Genomic DNA, 7917 nt, shown 5'->3' with positions numbered 1-7917 from the left:
CCACTCCCTGCACCTTCAAGACGTGCTCTCTATACCTGTCTTCCAACCTGGAAGCCTCCCCCTTCAGCCAAGCAACATGGAAACTCTGGAGCCTTTAAAAGAAGGCTAGGCAGGAAGTCTGTCCTACACACTTGATTATATTTAACATAACGCTATTATACACTGCCTTGTGTTGTTCACATTTCTTTCTTTCCCCAGGTCTTGCTCTTGGACAAGGTTAACCTCCCCAACGGAAGACGCCATATCAGGCTTATTTGCTCCATTGGGTCTCACAGGGGTTTAACGTAGCCAAGAGAGCACTAGTCACCAAAGACGTTGAGAGTTCTGCGAAAAGCAGACTCGACTCTGTATATTCAGCAAGTTAACTTTATCCTATTATTTATAGGAGTGTGCCTGCTAGTCATACAGGATAATCGTAGGTGCTCTTGTAATTGCATTTTTATTGATTTCTCCTGTGGTTAAAGGCAATTTATAAAAAGCCAATCGGACTGTAAACCCTACCACTGCTGTTTTCCACGGTAATATTGTACTTTCTCATTACTTCTTTAAAAACTGTACTCAGCACATTTTCTAGGCTGAGGAAATCAACTTCTCGTCCAGAGCGTGTATATCAATAAACATGTTTTAATTCCAATCACCCGTCTCCCCAGCGTAGGATTAAGTTATTTCTCATTCTGTTCAAATGGCAATTGTGGTTTATTTATATACCAGATAATTAGTGTTTGCCCTGGTCTTCCTGAGGTTGACAGCTGTGGGCTTGGGATTAACCCCTGATGCAGCACAAGGCCACAATCCTTTATCCAAAATCCTCAGGGCTACATATGGGTTGCTGGGGTTTATTGTGTTTTGTTTTTTATTTTTAAGATTTTATTTTTCAGCGAGAGAGCACAAGCACAGGGAGCAGCCAGCAGAGGGCGAAGCAGGCTCCCCACTGAGCAGGAAGCCGGAGACCTGGGGCTCGATCCCAGGACCCCAGGATCATGACCCAAGCTGAAGGCAAACCCTTAACCCACTGAGCCATCCAGAGGTCCCAGTTTTGGAATTCTACATCTTTTGGAGTTCAGAAAGGTATATAGATTCCTTTTTTTTTTTTTTTTTAAGATTTTACTTATTTATTTGACATGCAGAGATCACAAGTGGGCGGAGAGGCAGGCAGAGAGAGAGAGGAGGAAGCAGGCTCTCTGCAGAGGAGAGCCCCCGATGTGGGGCTCGATCCCAGGACCCTGGGATCATGACCTTAGCCGAAGGCAGAGGCTTTAACCCACTGAGCCACAGGTGCTCCAAGGTAAGTAGACTCCTAAGCTGCAGATTTTATAATACTCTCAGTGGGAGAGTTCCCAGTAATCAAAAGCAGTAGTCGTTCTGTGGTAAAACCTAGTGAGATCATCTTAAGTAGTTTTACACTCGTGTGGGTCAGGTTTTGTTGCTAATGAGGTTTAGCACCAGGCCTGGTTTGCAAGCTTTTCAGGTGGTGCAGTTGGAGAGGAGTGCTGGTGGGCTGCTCTGTCTCTACGATGTTCCTGGAGCAAGCCACGGGGTTTGTGAGACCGTGCAGACCCTGGGTACCCTCGGCCCCGTGCATCACTCATTCATTCACACGCTGTGCTTCTGTCCCCCAAACACCTGTTGAGGAATTGCCGTGAGAGATCCTCAGGGGAGTAAGAGGGCTCCGTATCACTCTGCCTGGGCTGTCTTCACGAAGTACCATGGGCTGTGCTGCTTGAACCACAGACATTTATTTTCTCACAGATCTGGAAGCTGGAAGTCCACGATCAAGGTGTCCGCAGGCTGCTGGGTTCTGGGGAGGCCCCCCTTTCGGGCCTGAAGAGCATCACCTCCCCACATCCTCATGGGCTGCCTCTGTGCATGATGAGAGCCCATGAGCTCTGCTGTCTCGTCCTCTTCTTATCAGGACTCCAGTCTTATCTGATGAGGCCCACACTTGTGACCTCATTGAACTTAATTGCCTCATAAAGGTCCCGTCCCTCCATAGTCACACTGGGGGGCAGGGCTTTAGCACAGGGTAGGGGGACAGGGACACAACTCAGTTCCTAGCTGGCTCTTTCCCCCAGAGAGCTCATAGTCTTGTGGTGGAGACAGCCCAAAGCAGCTGTGACTGAGTGAAGCCCTGGGGATGCGTGTGGAGCTGGACGGTATATCTTTAGGGACTAGGGATCCCTGACGATCAGTTCTGTGTAGTTGAGTTCTTGGTGCTCTGGAGAGTTAGAGGAAAAGAGCCCAAGGTGGCCTCTGTGTATTGGCCCCTGGGCTGTTTCTTTCTACACGGAAGGCTGAGAGGCCTGTTAGTTCAAAAGCCCTCCCATGCCAAACTCAAATCTTCACACATCCCATTATATTAAAAATAGTCCAAACAATGGGGGCACCTGGGTGGCTCAGTGGGTTAAAGCCTCTACCTTGGGCTCAGGTCATGATCTCAGGGTCCTGGGATGGAGCCCCACATCGGGCTCTCTGCTCAGCAGGGAGCCTGCTTCCTCCTCTCTCTCTCTGCCTGTCTCTCCATCTACCTGTGATCTCTCTCTCTCAAATAAATAAATAAAATCTTTAAAAAAAAAAAAAAGCCCCCCCACACAAAAGCTTAAGCAATTAGAGACCTCCTGCTTTGCTTACCCCACGACGCCCCCCCACCACCACATGCTGTTACTGAGATAGGGCCTTGGTCAGGCCCCATGCTGCCAGAGCCCCTTTGGAGTTCTCTGACCCAGAGGCTTCCCACTGGGCTCCTGAGCAACATCACCTAGACGTGTGAGTCCCTCCCTGATCGCCCTCTCCCCCAGGGCTTTCCTTGTCCTTCACCTTTTCTGGACGGTGACGGCTTGATCTCCCTGCTGTCTGGGTCTCCTGCTGTGAGGGATGGGCCTTTCCTGGAACCCCAAAGTTTCTGTGTGCTCCTGCCATCTCGAGGTCCTATCTTCTTTCCTTGCTCAGGCCAAGTCTGCTGAACCCCCACAGAGAGGCAGGCAGAAGCCTACCATCGGAGGCGGGACCTTTACTGAGTGACCAGAGACACAAAGGGGCAAAACGCCTTTCATTTCCACCCCACACTCTCCACATCCATCTGGCTAACCTGGCCCTGGGTACTCTCTCAGCGGAAAGCCCGCGTCTGGAGACATGACAGAACAGACCTGTGCCAGGATCAAGATGTGAGTCTATGAACATTCTAGCTCCCCTGGTGAGCAGAGGGAGTACAAACCTCTTCCACAGCCTCCAGGAGCCCTTTACCTGCTCTCTGCCAAAGGCTGTGGCTACCGGAAGCTCCAGGACATTTCCTGTCCAGATCTGGGAGCTGTAGAATGCTCAAGCCTTGCTACCTCGGATGGCCTCTCCCGGCTCAACGGCTGGCCCAGCTGCCAGCCTGCTTCTGGCCTTGGCCGCTTCACATCAGGGCTCTCTGCCTCCTGTCGGCTTGAGCCGGCTGCTGGCCCTGCCAGGGGTCCTCTGGGGCTTGACTCTCTCAGCCATGCCTCATCCCATGGCAGCCTGGTTGACCCTCTTAGGTCTGGGTGTGGAAGAATCAGACAGAAGGCTCCACGGTCACCCTGTCACTCTGCTCACTGATCCTCCCCTTCTTACCCAAGAAGAAATGAGGAAATATTTTCTGAAGACTTGCTCTGTGCAAAATCTCATGCTGAAAGCTTGGGATCTTTCGAGCTAAGATTGGTACCTGCTTCAAGCAACTCGCTTGATAAATAAAACCCAGATTCCAGCAATGGTTCCATCTGGGGCTCCAGGAAACACCTCAGGGACATCCCCCACATGACTCTGCTTTATCACCCAGGGCCTTCCCACAGCCTCCTTAGCCTCCCAGCCACTGCAGGGGCAGCCCTCAACGAAGGGGCCAGAGAGGGGGCAAGAGGTGCCCCAGCTGCCACCTTGGGCAATACGTACCTACGAGGCTTTCTACACGGTTCCTCAGAAGTCCCTCAGGTGGGAATGGGACCCAGTGACCAGCAGTGGTGACCACCCCATAGCACGTTCTTGCACTGGCTGCTCCTTGCTACTCTGCCCATCCCCAGCTTCTTCCCAGATCACCTACCAAATAACCTAACGGCAGCCGAGTCCTCATAGCCCGGGTCTCTCTCTCAGCTCTACCATGAAGGGTCTAGTCTAGATACTCCCTCAGGACCCTTCCATTAGAAGCACCTCGGTTTTTAAAGTTTTTTTTTTTTAAGATTTTATTTATTTATTTGAGAGAGAGAGAGAAAATGAGAGAGCATGAGAGGAGAGAGGTCAGCAGGAGAAGCAGACTCCCTGTTGAGCATGGAGCCTGACATGGGACTCGATCCTGGGACTCTAGGATCATGGCCTGAGCCGAAGGCAGTTGCTTAACCAACTGAGCCACCCAGGCGCCCCAGCACCTCAGTTTTTAGACAAGAAAAGGACATCCCAGATAGTCCCCCCAGAAGTCACAGTGCTGATTAATGACACACAGGGCAAGAACCCAACATGAAACTGTCTCGTTATATCAGCTTTCCCAGAACCTCATTCTATAAAGTCATTTCAAATAAAAGTCCCACATCACAATGCTTGGAAACAGTAAGTAAAGCCAGCCTCTATCCAAAACACACATCTTAGAACTTTAGAGTTTATATCTGGGGGCAATTTTTGGCTTCTAGAGCTCTCTCCAGCCAACCGCTTCTCCAGAGGCATAAACAGAATCACATCTCTTTATTGTGACTTTTTCCTGTCATCTCAGGGATGTCCCTATATAGGACTCTATTCTTTTTATTAAATGAAGTTCTCATCTATATTCTGAGTGGCTGTTTGCCCAGTTTATATAAGGTAATCAAAGTATCAGAAGGATGCTTTATAAAAAGAAAAATAATCATGCCCGTTTGTAATTTATGGAGTGTGTGTGCATAAGTATTCTTGATGGATGTGCACCCAAATGCTGTTAGCCCACGTAAGGTGTGGATACAGGCCACAGCGTGATGGAAATAGAGTGAAAAGAGCCTCATGCTCTGTATTGCCCTGACAGCAAGCCGGGAGGAGCATCCTGGTTGATTAAGAGTGCTCTGATAAATTGGGTCTTGGTAACAAATCATGATGTTATATGAAGAAAAGTGCTGAGCCAAGAGACAGGAGACTTGGAGGGGGTTTCTGTTCTATCATTTCCAAAACAAAGAAAACTAAAATATTCGTGATGGATTCTTACGCTGTACAAGTCTGTCCTTGATTGATTTTGCTGGTACCACCTGTTGTGGGGAGACAGCAGACCAAAGAAACGGAAAGTGCAGACTCTGTATTCCGTCAGGTTTCAAATGCCAGGACCGCCCCCCCACCCCCCCCTGCTAACTGGGGGGTTTCACCAACACCAACAACCAATGCTGTGATTCTCCGAACACCGATGTTGAACAATTCAGTTCTGTTCTGACGGCCATTATCCAGAGTTAGTGCAGATCTCACAGACTAAAAACTCCGTCCCACAGGACTGCCCCCGCCGCATTTCTGAGGCCAGTCACAAGTCCTGGGACACCTAGACTTCTGACCGACTGGCTACGAATTGGGAATTCCTACCATCCCTCCTCCTCAGGTTCAATAATTGGCTAGAAGAGCTCACGGAAGTCAGGAACACTCTGTATTTACATTTACAGCTTTGTTATAAAGGATATAACTCAGAAACAGCTGAGCAGAGGAGCCGGGGAGGGCAAGGTATGGGGGAGAGGAGCGTCCGTCCCCGCTCTGGGTGTGTCTCCCTCCCAGGTCCTCCTTGAGTTCACCAACCAGGGCTCCCTGAGCACCCAATGTCATTAGTTATGGGTTTATATGCAGCTTGTTTATAACAAGCAGATAGGGCCTGCCAAGGACAAGACAATTGTGCCTACATTTTTCCAATTGAGTTCGGATGGTGGGTGCCCAACTGTGAACTGCATTAAATGAAGTATAATGCAGTGATTAAAGGAAGTGGTGGTCCCACTATATTTGGCTCTGCAGACCTCTTCTGGGCTGCTTTTATCTGGTTCTGAGCATCCTGTTTTAATACAAATCTGGGAAAATGGCCAGTGACCACTAGAGGGCAAGGCGATGATGAAGGGTCTGTAGTGCATGGACCGATGAAACATTTTGACCCCGAGAATAAATGGCAAGACACATGATAGTGACCTCCAAATATTAGTTTGTAAAGATCCAGAAACCAGCATCATGACCAATGGTAGCTATTTCAGAAAGGTTGATTTTTTTTTTTAACTCAATGGGAGCCCAGTACACATAAAGAAAACTGCACAGATCTTAAATGTGCAGCTTGAAGAATTTTCTCGAGCTGCACACACTGAATCACCACCACTCAAATCAAGAAGCACAACGTTAATACCCAGAAGTCCCTCTCCAGGAACTCTCCTCCAAAAGGGTAATCACTTGATTTCTAATACCAAAAATTAGTTCTCCCTGCTTCTGTGCTTTTCATAAGTGGAACGTCATAGCACGTCTGACTTATTTTGCTCATCGTCATGTCCATGAGTCTCACTGATGCTGTTTCATGCAACAAAGTTCATTCAGTGTCATTGTGTACAGTGTTTTCCATTCTACTCTGGATGGGCATTTGGGCAGCTTCTGGTTTGGGCTATTATGAACGGTGCTGCTATGAAGAATGTTATACAAGGCATTCACCGCACATGTGGATGCATTGGGTCAACACCGAAGAGAGAAATTTCTGGATCACAGGGTACGTATATTTTCAGCTTTAGCAAACACTGCCTCATAGTATTCCAAAATGATATTTCAAATTTGTATTCTTAGCGTCAGTGTAGGAGAGTTCCAGTGGCTCATGTTATTCCTGATACTTATTGGCCTGTCTTTCTCCGTTTACCCGTTTCGCTGAGTATGTAGAGTTATTCGTGGTGGTTTTAATTTCACTTCTTTGGTGAGTAATCACACTGAGCATCTCCCCATCTGCTTAGTGCCCATTTTCTTATTCTCTTTTGTGAAGTGTCAGCACAAGTCTTTTGTCCATTTTTCTACTGAGTTACCTTTTTCTTATTTATTGTACCAGCTATTTATATATTCTGGAAATGAGTCCTTTGTTGGGTATATGTTCTGCCAACACCCAGAAGACATAGATTTCAGTCTGATGTAAAGAACTTCTTTATTAATAGAAGAGTCCAAAGAGAACACAGGTGGCCACAAATTAAAGATATTGAGGAGAGAACCCTGCACTGGGAGTATGGGCCACTTACTAATGCCTGCATATGGGTAACATTCTATAGTTAATCAAATCATGTACCTATTCCAGACTTCATTTGAGCCTTTATACAACCTGAGGAGATAACACTGATACCTGCTCATTTTAAAAATTCCTGTTTTAGGGGAGCCTGGGTGGCTCAGTCATTAAGTGTCTGCCTTTGATTTGCCATGATCTCAGGGTCCTGGGATCGAGTTCCACATTGGGCTCCCCGCTCAGCAGGATGCCTGCTTCTCCCTCTCCCACTCCCCCTGTTTATGTTCCCTCTCTCACTGTGTCTCTCTCTGTCAAATAAATAAATAAAATCTTCAAAAAAAATTCCTTTTTTAGGGTGATGGTATTAAGGAGGGCATGTGTGGTGATGGGCAATGGGTGTTATACGCAACTAATGAATTGTTGAACACTACGTCAAAAACTAATGATGTGGGATGCCTGGGTGGCTCAGCAGGTTAAGCCTCTGCCTTTGGCTCAGGTCATGATCTCAGGGTCCTGGGATCGAACCCTGCATTGGGCTCTCTGCTCAGCAAGGAGCCTGCCCCTCCCCCCACCACCACCTGCATCTCTGCCAACTTGTGATCTGTCAAATAAATAAATAAAATCTTTTTAAAAAAACTAATGATGTATTATATGTCAGTTGATTGAACATAATAAAAAATAAAAATAAAATTCCTGTTTTATTTTTAAGGCTGGCTGGCTTCCTAGGGCTGGCCCTCTGTCCTTAC

Source organism: Lutra lutra, chromosome 12 (assembly GCF_902655055.1).
Source record: "Lutra lutra chromosome 12, mLutLut1.2, whole genome shotgun sequence".
In the NCBI taxonomy this organism is placed as follows: domain Eukaryota; kingdom Metazoa; phylum Chordata; class Mammalia; order Carnivora; family Mustelidae; genus Lutra; species Lutra lutra.
Note: the sequence above shows the minus strand (reverse complement) of the source record.